At 48.0% G+C, this 13466-nt stretch overlaps 1 protein-coding gene across 1 annotated transcript in view; it reads left to right on the top strand.

Annotated features, from left to right (window-relative positions):
- The first annotated feature begins 2804 nt into the window (after positions 1-2804).
- Positions 2805-13466, top strand: part of PPIP5K1 (diphosphoinositol pentakisphosphate kinase 1) — a 201687-nt gene continuing 191025 nt past the window's right edge. Inside the window, 1 exon segment of the mRNA XM_033919568.1 lies at positions 2805-3309. The gene's annotated coding sequence lies outside the window, so the exon portion shown is untranslated.

Below are 13466 nucleotides of genomic sequence, written 5' to 3'. Positions count from 1 at the left end.
CAAGCTTTCAAACGTTATTTACATTTAAAAGGGCTCTTATACAGTTCGGTCATGCCTAAAAGTATGCATAAAGCTAGTATGTATTTGTAGGCTTGTCAGGGGAAGAGTTTAGGCTAATAGGCAGTCACAATTTTCACAAACCTACTCTACAAGTACATGCTAGCTTACATCAGTTAATAGAAAAAAGTGGGGTGACTAATATAGAATATATAATGAACGATTTCTAATCATATTCTGACTGCCATTATGACAACACTTCCATGATCAGTTAATGATAAATATTTTTAACCATGCCGTTTTTTTATATATATACTGTTTTTTTCTTTGAGCAAGTCATCATTTGAGAAAAGTAGTAAAAACAGCCCAAGAGAAACACGACCCACAGAGGATATATTTCCCGTTAAAGAAGTTGAGCCATGCGCCATAAAAGTTGGTAAGCGTAGCACACTTTTTTCTGCACATGATTTTGCTTTTTAGGGAGTTTTCAAATTTCAACAATTTGACTGACATATTTTTACTCTCCTTCCCTGTAAAAAGATACGACATAGGTTGTCGGTAACAAATAAAGGTGTTTGTTCACACACGGTTTGAAAAGATTGGAATAACAGCATAGATATCTAAGGTAAGCAATATGGTGGACTTTTGGTGAAGGAAGTCTAGTAATACGGAATGAGTAACGGATAGTGAGTAAAAATTATTTAGGATGTTTCATTCATTAGAAGCTTTTTCAGCTAGTGGACTCTCATGCATTTTTGATTTTAACAGTTGTTGAAAAAGAATTTTCACGTTACCCTTTTAGTTTTGCATACATTTTTTTATACACACACTCTTCAGTTTAAATATAGATAATTAATGATATAAGGACACAATGCAGTTGGTTTTCCAGGAGGTGAGAGGACTTATCACAGTGAACAGTTTAAACACATGCGTAAGGATAATCTAGATGATACCATTAACAATGCTAGAAAGTTCCACCATTAACTGCTCTTGAGAATTGTAACTTAAAACATGTCATGGAGTACCTATAATTGTTATACACACTTTATTTATATCCAAAAAAATTTTTTTGTACAGAAAGGCAGCTTACATGCTACACCCCCCTCTGACCATTTGGGGTTGAAACACCTATAAAAATCAAGGGCGTCGGGAACCAGGAAACATCAACGTCGACGGTGGCAGGGTCCACCAAGTTCAAAGATAAGTTTTGCCTTTCGTATATTAATTAAACATCAATTGTTATATAAATTTATTGAGAGTTTAGCAAAAATAGTAAAAAATATTTAAAATAGTTATTGGTAGGTGGAGTGGGCATAAATGATTATAAAGTCTTACATGACAGGAACTTGAAATGATATACATATCATAAGAGGTTCTAAAGATCGATGTCTGTAATATTTATGATATACCCACCAGTTTTATTGCTCAAAGAAAAAAACTATATATATATAAAAAAACAACACGACTTTCACCCTTGTCTGGGTTTTCTTTCCTGTCCCTCATCTACTTCTAGCTCCACTGAAATGTAATCTTCAGGCCTGCTGCTGTCAGCCTGCCTGGAAGTCACCTCTCTGGAGCATCTTGCCTATATGGGAACAGTAAGTCGCTCCAGAAAGGCAGCTTCTGAGGCAGGCCGATGGCAGCAGGCTCACTTTAGTGCTGCAGCCAGCCAACCCAATGATTACATTTCAGCAGAGCTAGAGGCAGGTGGGGGATGGAGGGAGAGAGAGAAGCACCATCCTTTTGGGGGGAGGGCAATGAGGAAGGAGAGAGAAGTATTCATAGGAAGGGTTGGAGGGAGAGAGAGAAGAACCTGCATGGGAGGGGGGTTGTGGGGACAGAGAGAAAGAAAAGCCCCCTTGGGGGAAGTGAGAGAGGGGGGTTGGAGGGAGGGAAAGAGAAGCAATGAAAGCATTGATCATTTTACTACAGGCCTTATATTGAAGAATTTTTCTATATTCCTTTTCATACTACAATTTTTGTACCACTTTGTACCATGCAATATGTTTGTTACCTTTGTTGTATGTTTATTTATTAAATTTCAGTAAAATAATTGAACTTAAGAAGATACAATACAATCTTTATTTATATACCACCAATACCTCAAGGAAGTTCACAGTGGTTTACATAAAACAAACAAACAAATACAAAAATTGTGAACTGGTTATCCTACAGTTATAACTTCTTAAGTACAAATTCCTCAAAATGAAAGGTCTTCAGATCTTTTTAAAACTCTTAAAGTTAATTTGTTGAATAAGATGGGAAGGGGGATTAAGAAAGAGGTGAAAAGTGGGGTGGGTGAGACTGCTGGGAGGTAGGCCCAGGATGGCGTCAGGGGTGAGACAGGTGTCATGTGTCCTTTTTTTGACTTTACAAATAAGGTAACCCTAGTTCAGAATGACCTAACTGCAGAAATGGTACCTAGTGTCGCTTGAGGGCACTGATGTTTATGCTTGCTCAAACGGACGGATTGTGACATCCGGGTTTTATTTCCATTGCTTTCAATGGAAGTAAAACCCAGATATCTCAATTTGTTTTCCTTTTTCTGGAGCTATATGGTAACCTGAGCAGACCTAAATATGACCAAGCATAAACATTAGTGGCCACAATCTATTCCTCAGCAAGCACCATTTCTTTTTTTTCCCCCCAATTTTTTATTATTTTCAATAATTACCATTAAGTGTCAGTAAATACAAACATTTTATATCCAAATTCCACACTTAATATTCTTATAATATCCATTTCAGAATTATATCCCCCTTTGTGTGTTTTTATAAAATAGGCTTGCAAAATAAGTTCCCTCAATATATCCTAGCAAAATGAATGGCTGATGGCACCCATATCTTTCAGTTCTCTCTTCTTGGTATATGCTCCTTTTCTGTCTCTTTATCTACTGATACTTTTAGTCAGCAACCTTCTTGTGTGAGGTAAGACTTGGGGGGGAAAGTAAAGGACGGATTCCCCGGATCCTCTTGCTTTATTTTATACAGCAGAATTGAAGTGGTGGCCCCCCCTATGGCCGAAGCACAATACTGCAAACTTTTGCACAGCACAGTGATTTCTTTTTATAGGCAGTGTCATGTGTGGTTTTGCAGGGGTTTTAAAGTACAATCTTCGAAGCTGGCGAATAGCACGAACCAGAAACTACCCCTTTAAGGACAGGCCTGCACCCGCATACTGATTCCCTCACGTCAGGCGGCAGCCACCGGGGTCAGCGTTAGCCTCGCTGGAGAAGCAGCTCGAGCTCGGCTGCAGCTCGCACACGTCACCTGGAAACGTCGGGAGCGCGGCAGCGGGACGGCCGGCGCAGAGGTGAGCGTCCGGGGCGGGGCGAAGGGAAGGCACGCTCTCCGGACTGCAGGGAGAAGGCGCCGCAGTTGCGATAGAGGCGGCCCTCGGCGAGGAAGGGAGGCCGGGGAAATTGCGCTCGGGCAACGAGTCTGGCGAAGTGGAGGCCGCCTCTGCGCTGACGTCACGTGCTACGGAAGGACAGGGTGGCCACGTTTGTAGTCCCGTGAAGGACTACAAACATGGCCGCCCCATCTCTTCCTTTTCAGCCTTGAACGCTAGTTTCCGGACATCTGAGCAAGCCTTTACGGAAGAAGAGAGCGGGGAGAGCGGCCTAGAGTAACAAGCCCTCTGGTTTCCTAAGCCAACTTCTCCTCTGCAGGCCGCACAACTGTTAAAGGGCTTGTTTAAGAAATGATCTTTTTAAAAGGGCAATTTAATTTACGTTGGCGTCTTCTGTCCCGCTCGATACCTTACAGTGCTGGGCGGTTTGCAAGAAATTAGTCTGGGCGTTCCCGGGATCTGAGAAGGGTCGATACGGTTTGGTTAGATCATTTGACAAATTTCTTGCATAGTATGGGTTTCAGTTCTTTCCTGAATGTTTTGTAGTTGGGCGTTGTGGTCAGCAGATTTGAGAGGGGGGGGGGGGTCTAGGAGAGCTGAACTTGAGATGTAGTTATTTGTTTTTGTTTATTCGTTTCTCAAACAGTACTAAAACAGCAGCAAACAGAAACAAACAATACTAAACTGATTAAAAATGTATGTTAGTGTAGTATATTTAAGCTGCTGTTTACTAAATGATAGTTAGGTCAAGCAATATTTACCATACTTTGTTTGATACACTGCAAAATCTATCAGAAATCTAAGCCACATCTCATGTCATTGGCAATTGAAAAGCAGAAACCTCCCCTAAACTTAAAAAATAAATGTTTATCAGTAGTAATGTAGCACACACTTTCAAAGAGCATGTGCTTTGTCCTGATAATGTATGCATGTTCAAGTAGTGTGTAAATGCATGCGTGCAGTATCAGGAAAGCGCTTGCATTCTTAATGAAATTTCTCCTGTGATGACAAAATGGGATCCTCCCCCCCCCAAACAAAACAGATATTTCCAGAAACAAAAATTTTTTGACAGCGCATCTATCATAATAAAACTCTTAGCACGCATGCACACTTAAAACGTGATCCCTGCATCCGTGATCCGTAGCTCGGTGTCTCCGCATGCGTAGTAGAAGGACCCTGTGGCGTTTTGCATTCAGTGGGTTTTTTTTTTGCTCCTTCTACTGCACATGCAGAGGCATGGAGTTTGAAGTGGCGAACACCGCGGCAGTGACTCCCCCCTCCCGCCCTCACTTCGTCTAACACTAAAGATATCCGCCGATGAGGAGGACTGTGTACTGGACCAAGGAACCACGGGGAAGGAGGATGGCCAAACAGCCCATGATCCTCAACGTGTACGACATGGTGAGGAAAACCGCTAAAACTTTAGGAACCCTGCAGGCAACAGGGTTGCTTACCGGCATCAGGGCACTCAGCACCAGAGTGACCAAGTGGAATAATAAAGTGTTTTTGTAATTTGAGAAGGAGGGTAGTATAATAGGTTATTAAGGGGAGAGAGACAGAAAGAAAGACACACAGACAGTGGCCAAGGAGAGAGATAGAAAGAGAGACAGACAGCGGTCAAGGAGAGCGATAGAAAGAGAGATGGACAGCAGCCAAGGAGAGAGAGAGAAAGAAAGAAAGACAGTGGCCAAGGAGAGAGACAGAAAGACACACAGACAGCGGTCAAGGAGAGAGACAGAAAGAAAGACACAGACAGTGGCCAAGAAGAGAGAGACAGATGGACAGCGGCCAAGGAGAGAGATAGAAAGAGAGACAGACAGCGGCCAAGGAGAGAGACAGAAAGAAAGAAACAGCGGCCAAGGAGAGAGACAGGAAGACACACAGACAGCGAGCGGTCAAGGAGAGAGACAGAAAGAAAGACAGCAGCCAAGGAGAGAGACAAAAAGAAAGAAAGACAGATGGACAGCAGCCAAGGAGAGAGACAGAAAAAAAAATAAAAGACAGAGAAGGGGGCCAGGGTGAGAGACAGAAAGAAAGGGGGGTCAGGGAGAGAGAGAGAAGAACAGAAAGAAATAAAGGAGACAGGGAGAGAGAAAGAAAGAAATGCCTAAGTCTACACATCTATTCTAGCACCCGTTAATGTAACGGGCTTAAACACTAGTCCTTACTAAATGGTATAAAGCCTTTAGTAGATAAGGTATTCAAGCCAGGGCAAATCTTTCTGGTCATCGTGGTATGCTGGCATGCATCTTTACTTATATGGACAAGATAACTAGGCAGGCTGAATGAGCCAAGTAGTTTTTTTTGCTTAGCTGTTAAGAGTAATGAGCTGAGAACTAGTAAAGACTGTTCTTTAGCACTCTCCAGACCAGTAGAGGTTAACTTTACGAATGGGTATATATCTAATCATGACCAGCAGGTGGAGACTGAAAACAAAACTTTGGGACAGTATATACTATCCTCCCTTCTCTATTTCCCTCAGTCTTCTTTCAGTCTCCAGCAGGTGTTGAGTGATCTGTACCCATCTCTCTTGGTAGGGCTGTTGGAATTTGTTTAGGGGTTTATTGTCCCTGTTTTTGGCCGGACGGAGCTTGGTCGGGCCCTGTTTGGGGGTCCGTCCGACCTCGGGGGTGTCAAACCCGGCGGGTCACGAGCGGGGTCCCTCCCCCCACTTCCTCCACCTCCCCACATTTTTTTAGAGGAGCCTCAGCAGTAAGCCTTGCCCCCTAAGTCAAGCAAGGCATATTGCTTCGAGAGCCTGTGGAGTCTGTTCTGTAAAAAAAAAAAAAAAAAAAAATCCTGAGGTAGTGCTGGTCTGAAGGGTTGTTTCCCTTTAAGAAAACTGTATTTTACTGTATTTTTTCATGTAACCAGCACTTTTTTATAGCTAGGTCGCGTCTGGAGCAATTGTGCCCTTCTCCGGGGGAGTAGGCCACAATTTTAGTCCAGCCGCGAGGCACTCGCGGCCGGCCTGAACTCGGCGGTTTGGGTCGGTGAGGTGGTGGAGCTCCGTCGGCAGCGGCTGCAGGCGCCCAGAGCTCCCCGCCGATGGTGCCTCGCGAGTCGGCTTGGAGCAGTGGGGAAGCCCGGTCTTCCACAACCGCCCACGGAGGGATTCCCCGAAGGATTCCCTCTCAGCTGATTTTTTGACAGCTGATGCCGACTTGCCTGTCTTAGCGGCTGGGACTGTTCAGTCTTCTCAGCCGCTACAGGCCATGGAGGGAGCATTTTTGGCGGGAACTTCGCCATTTTCTTTGTCTGGCCCCTCCATTTTGTCTGCAACCTCAGGTGACCTTCCCCCTGTATGGCGAACACAGGGGCAGGTTTCAGCATGGACCCCTGCTGGGGCAGGGAGTCCCTGGGGACCCCCAGGGGTTTTTTGCCCCCAATTTATTTTCTTTCTTTGTGCGGACTTTTGGGGGTCCCACGTGCGCCTGGGGGGTTTCGGGGGGGGTTTCCCTCCGCGCCCCCTATGGCTTTGCCTCCCTCTTTTCGTTTGGCGTCCCCTCTTCCTCCTCCCTCATCCAAGCGCCCGCGGGGGGGCTTGGATTGCGAATTGGTGGGCGGAGGAGCGTGTTGGCCTGGTTGAGGACCTGGCTGCTTTGGCGGGCTTCCAGGATCCTCTAGAGGGGACGCCTGTTGGCAGCGGGGCGGCGGGTTTCCCGTCTTCCAGAGCAGATGCGTCCGTGGTGCGCTTTTTTATTCAGAGGGATGAGCTTTTAGACCTGTGTAGCAGGTCTCCTTGGTGCTGCATTTTTGCAGTGGCGCCGCCGGAGACCCCGCGTATGGGGGCCCCTCTGCTTCAGGGGGTCTGTCCTGGTTCCCGCTCTTTTCCTGTGCGTCAGGATTTGCGGGATTTTGTGTTGGCGCAGTGGCCTATGGGCGCAGTTTCGTTTGGTGTGCGCCTTGGCTCTTGGGTATCCCGTCCCGGAGGGAGGTAGGGCTACCTTAATTTCGCCAATGGGGAACGCGGTGGTCTCGGCACTTCCTAAGCGGCATACCGTGCCTGTTATGGACGGTTCTGCTCTTAGGGTCTCGGAGGCGCGTGCGTTAGAGACTCTTCTTAAGTATGATTTTGATGTCTCTGCCTTTGGGGTCCAGGCGGCTGTTTGTGGGGAGCTAGTCGCTCGCGCCGTGTTTCGGTGGGCTGAGCGTGTCCTGGATCGGGAGTCTGATGACTGGTCTCTAGTGGATCAGGAGGTAGCGAAGATTGCGATGGCTGCCTCGTTCCTCTCAGATGCTCTTTATGACTTGGTGCGGATTTCGGCTAAGTCTATGGCATGGCCGCGCGGCGTATTTTGTGGCTGCGCGCTTGGGCGGCGGATTCTGCGTCCAAAGCTAAGTTTACTAAAGTTCCCTTTAGGGGGTCTTTTTGTTTGGAGAGGAATTAGATGAGTTGATTCAGACTCTGACGGACTCGAAGGTGCCCCGTCTGCCTGAGGACCGTGCCCGCCCTGCGTCTAGGTGTGGGGCTGCCCGGGGGCGTTTGCGGGAATTTCGCAAGTATCGCCCGGGGCGTGGGGCTGCTTCTTTCCCGGCTCAGGGTTTTTCCCGGGGTCGGTTCTTCCAGCGCATGCAGCCCTTTTGGGGGGCCCGTCGGGGGGCAGGGAATCCCTCCGCCGGTTCCCCCGCTTCCCGTCCTGCGCAATGACTCCTTGCCGGCGCCCCCTTTGGTTCCGGTGGGGGCCCGGCTGCGCAAATTTTTCCCCAAATGGGCCGAGATCGCGTCCGATCAGTGGGTCCTTGAGGTGGTGCGGGACGGTTACGCTCTGGAGTTTACCCGCTCTCTGCCGGACCTTTTCCTCGCTTCTCCATGTCAGACTCCATGGAAGACGCAGGCTTTTCGTCAGACCCTTCAGCGTTTGCTAGATCTCGAGGCAGTGGTGCCGGTGTCCCCTACGGAGTGGGGCACCGGCAGGTACTCCATTTACTTTGTGGTGGCCATAAAGGAGGGGACCTTTCGGCCCATCCTGGATGTCTCTCGATCTGACGGAGGCCTACTTGCAGGTTCCAATTCGGGCCTCTCATCAGCACTTCCTTCGCTTTGCGATCTTGGGGCGGCACTTTCAGTTCTGTGCGCTTCCCTTTAGTCTGGCCACGGCTCCTCGGACGTTCACCACGGTAATGGTGGTCGTCGCGGCAGCCTTGCGGTCGGTGGGCATCCTGGTTCTCCCCTACCTGGACGACTGGTTGATTCGGGCAAAGTCGTTGCAGGAGAGCTCCCGGGTTACGGCTCGGGTGGTGGAGTTTCTCCGGTCGCTGGGCTGGGTGGTCAACCTTTCCAAGAGTCGGTTGGTCCCGGCTCAGCGTCTGGAGTGCCTTGGGGTTATGTTCGACATCTCCTTGGGGAAGGTCTTCCTTCCAGAGGCCCGGGTGAGCAAATTGCAATCTCAGATTCGCCTGCTTTTGGCGTCCCGGGGTCCTCGGGCGCGAGATTTCCTCCAAGTCCTGGGGTCAATGGCGGCGTCCCTGGACGTGGTGAGGTGGGCGCGGACCCACATGCGTCCTCTTCAGTATGCTCTGCTCCGGAGGTGGTCTCCCCGGAGGCAAGATTTGGATGTTCCGGTTCCCCTGCGAGGCTTGGCGCGCTGCAGTCTGCGCTGGTGGCTCCGGACCCCTCACCTGGTTCAGGGGGTGGGTCTGGATCTCCCGCAGTGGACGGTGCTCCTTACGGATGCGAGTCTCCTCGGTTGGGGGGCTCAGTTTATGGGCCACTCAGCTCGGGGCACCTGGTCCGCGGAGGAGGCCTCCTGGTCGATCAACGAGTTGGAGACCAGAGCGGTCAGGCTGGCGCTGTTAGCTTTCCACTCCCTTTTGCTGGGCAAGTCGGTCAGAGTCCTGTCGGACAATGCCACGGCGGTGGCTTATGTCAATCGTCAGGGGGGCACCAAGAGCACTCCTGTGGCGCAGGAGGCGGCTCGGCTCATGGTTTGGGCGGAGTCCCATCTTCTGGACCTCTCGGCTTCTCATATAGCCGGGGTAGAAAATGTTCAGGCAGACTTCCTCAGTCGTCACTTCCTGGATCCAGGAGAGTGGTTTCTCGGCGCCGGAGCATTTCGGTTGATAGTGCAAGATTGGGGGCAGCCCCTGATGGACCTGATGGCCACGAGTGGCAACGCCAAAGTGCCCCGCTTCTTCAGTCGTCGCAGGGAAGGGCTGGCCGAGGGTCTGGATGCTCTGGTCCAGCCGTGGCCAACGGAGGGGCTGTTGTATGTGTTCCCTCCTTAGCCGCTGGTGGGCAGAGTGCTTCTTCGCATTGTTCACCATCCGGGTTTGGTGGTGCTGGTGGCTCCGGATTGGCCTCGACGTCCGTGGTATGCGGATCTGGTGAGACACCTGGTGGCGGTTCCTCTTCCTCTGCCTCTCTCGGACGACCTTCTGATGCAGGGTCCCATTCCCTTGTTCGACCCGTCTCTCTTCTGTCTTACGGCGTGGCTCTTGAAAGGGGTCGCCTTAGCAAGAAGGGATATTCAGACAAGGTGATCGCTACACTGTTGGGGTCCCGGAGGCTTTCTACCTCTCGGGCTTATGTGCGGGTTGGGCGTCTCTTTGAGGAATGGTGTCGGGCGCGGGGAGTGACCTCTTTTCGCGCTTCTCTGCCTAACATTCTAGAGTTCTTGCAGGATGGCCTGGATAGAGGCCTGGCTTGGTCTTCTCTCCGGGTTCATCTTGCGGCCCTGTCGACCTTTCGAGGGTTGGTGTCAGGTCAGCGTTTATCGGCTCTTCCTGATGTGATTCGGTTTCTGCGGGCGGCCAAGTTGCTTAGGCCTCCCCTACGGCCCTCGGTTCCCTCTTGGGATCTTAATCTGGTTCTCTCTGTTTTGGTGCGCCCGCCTTTCGAGCCCTTGGACGACTGTTCTTTGAAGGACCTTACTTTGAAGGCGGTCTTTTTGGTGGCCATTACTTCTGCTAGGAGTATTTCTGAGCTGCAGGCTTTCTCTTGTAGGGCTCCCTTCTTGGAGTTGTCTAGGGAGCGGGTCGTCTTGCGGCCTGTTCCTTCCTTTCTGCCGAAGGTTGTTTCTCCTTTTCATGTCAATCAATCGGTGGTTCTCCCGGTCTTGGGTGGTCGGGAGGGCTCTTCTGAGCAACGGCAGCTGCGCAAGTTGGATGTCGGTCGGGTCCTTCGCTCTGATGTGCAGCGGACCCAGGAATTCCGGAAGTCCGATCATCTCTTTGTCCTCCTGGCTGGTCCTCGTCGGGGAGCTGGCGCTTCTAAGGCTACTATTGCGCGCTGGATCAAGGAGACGATTGCTTCCGCTTATCTTCTGAAACAGCAGCCTGTTCCGGAGTTTCTCAAGGCTCATTCCACTCGGGGTCAGGCGGCTTCTTGGGCTGAGTCGTCGCTCGTGCCTCCGGTGGATATTTGTAAGGCTGCGGTTTGGTCCTCCTTGTATTCTTTTGTTAGACATTATCGGGTAGATGTTCAGGCGCGTCGGGACGCGGTGTTCGGTGAGCGTGTTCTGGTATCGGCCCTTCGGGGGTCCCGCCCGTGAGAGGGACTGCTTTGGTACGTCCCATTCGTAAAGTTAACCTCTACTGGTCTGGAGAGTGCTAAAGAAGGAGAAATTAGGTTCTTACCTGCTAATTTACTTTCTTTTAGCTTCTCCAGACCAGTAGAGGTCCCCACCCTGTCTGTTGTTGTTGTTGTTGTTGGGGCTGTTTTCGCGGGCAGTTTTTGTTTTTTGCTGCGGGTTCTAGTATTTTTCTAGGGCCGGGGAGAATTAAAGAACAGCGGCTGTGGCTCGGCTGGCTTAGCTGGCGAGCTGTGGGGACATTTTCCTTCGGGTATTTCTCCTCTGCATTTTCCAACAGCATTTGGGTATGTTATTTGTTACTCCTGTTCGGAGTATTGTTTTCTTCCTGTTTTCCAGTTCTTGGTTCTGCTTGGCTATTCGGCAGACTGAGGGAAATAGAGAAGGGAGGATAGTATATACTGTCCCAAAGTTTTGTTTTCAGTCTCCACCTGCTGGTCATGATTAGATATATACCCATTCGTAAAGTTAACCTCTACTGGTCTGGAGAAGCTAAAAGAAAGTAAATTAGCAGGTAAGAACCTAATTTCTCCTTTCTTCCTGTGTGATCTTGGACAAGGTACTTTCCTCCTCTTTCCATTACTGGTCACCTAAATGTTATGTGAAGTCTTATATCTTGCCGAATCCTATAGAGTTCTAGGTGGTTTACAGGCAACATATTGTTACATAGAATTTTGTATAGAGTTAAATATATTACAAAAATATGTTAAAAAAAGAATTATATATGCTACATAAAGTTATCAAATTCTACATCATAGTCTGAGGTAATATATCATAAATAGCAGTTGACCATTAACACTGTAGGTTCTATTTGTGTGCTAACATTTATAGACTACTGACATTTACTTGGGTATTTGTACACTTAACGTTGTAAATGGTAGCAAGCTGCTCAGTGTTTGTTTAGTAATGTACCACCCTTGACAACACTAAACAGAGAGGTTTAGAAAACTAGAAGAAAGGCAGAACAGGAGTGTAGGCATGCAACTTGCTTAGGATGTAACTGGAAGGGAGCATAGTGGAGCTTAGGTGAGGCATGAGTGTGTCTCTAATTACCGGTACATTGAAAGTGGACACACCAAAAGGTTGGCATGCCAATGCTGACTTGTACTAGTTCTCTGGTGCTCACTGCTTAGATGTGGTTACAGAATTAGTGCTTAGTGTGGCATCAAGGTGCCTACACTGGGGCACCTAGTTATAGACTTGCCCCCCCCCCCATCTCGTACTAATTTAGGCCCTCTTTTACTAAGATGCAGTAGACGTTTCTACCGTGGCCTACAGTGCTAAATGCTCCAACGCTACTCCGACACTCATAGGAATTCTATGAGCATCGGAGCAGTTAACGCTCTGGGCTGTGGTAGAAACCTCTTCCGCAGCTTACTGAAAGGGAGGGGGAAGGGTTACATTGCAAGCTCACTGGAGCAGAAACATAGGTATTCAGGTACAATATCTTCACTATGAAGCTATGTATATGTTTGCTTGGGTTGCTCCAAAATTTTGGAATATATTACCAAAAGTTATTAGGGCGCAGTCTTCACTTAAAACATTTAAAATTGCTGACGATATATTACTTTGAGCTACCTTTTAATTTGCAGCCTAATGGGGACTGCAAGATTTATTAGCGTACTGGAGGAAAAATAAAAAATGTTTAAATTTTTTTCCCCTTTTTCTTTAGGTAAAAATGATGTAGGTCTTTCCTGTTTTGAAGTGGCATTCTTTTCTTCATTGTTTGATATTTTTTAGTGTTCTGTAAACTGTTGGGCTTAGGCAGTACAGTAAAACCTTGGATTGCAAGTAACTTGGTTTGCAAGTATTTTGCAAGACAAGCAAAACATTTTATTAAATTTTAACTTGATATATAAGCAATGTTTTGCAATATAAGTACACACAGTCTACACATGTCACAACTGAGCCAATGGTTCTTCTCTCTCTGACACTGCAATAGTGTAGTGACTGTTCTAAACAAGCAAAGTCTTGCAATACGAGTACATCAACACGTGTCACATCAGAGTAACATAATAACATAGTAGATGACGGCAGATAAAGACCCGAATGTTCCATCCAGTCTGCCCAACCTGATTCAATTTAAATTTTTTCTTCTTAGCTATTTCTGGGCAAGAATCCAAAGCTCTACCCGATACTGTGCTTGGCTTCCAACTGCCAAAATCTCGGTCAAAACCTACTCCAACCCATCTACACCCTCCCACCCATTGAACCCTTTCCAGCCCATCCTCCCCCAAACGGCCATATACAGACACAGACTGTGCAAGTCTGACCAGTTCAATATTTAATATTATTTTCTGATTCTAGATCCCACGCTTCTTTGAACTCAGTCACCGTTTTCCTCTCCACCACCTCTCTCGGGAGCGCATTCCAGGCAACTAAACCGATGGTTCTTCTCTCTCTGACGCTGCGGGAGTGGAGTGACTGTTCTAAACGAGCGAGGTCTTGCAATACAAGTACATATAGTATTTTGTATTAAAGTTTTTGGGTTGTGGAACAAATCGTCTGAGTTTCCATTATTTCCTATGGGGAAATTTGCATTGATATGAGTGCTTTGGATTACAAGCATGCTTCTGGAACGAATTA

Source organism: Geotrypetes seraphini, chromosome 14, assembly GCF_902459505.1.
Source record: "Geotrypetes seraphini chromosome 14, aGeoSer1.1, whole genome shotgun sequence".
NCBI lineage: Eukaryota > Metazoa > Chordata > Amphibia > Gymnophiona > Dermophiidae > Geotrypetes > Geotrypetes seraphini.
Note: the sequence above shows the minus strand (reverse complement) of the source record. Positions and strands in the feature narration are given on the sequence as shown.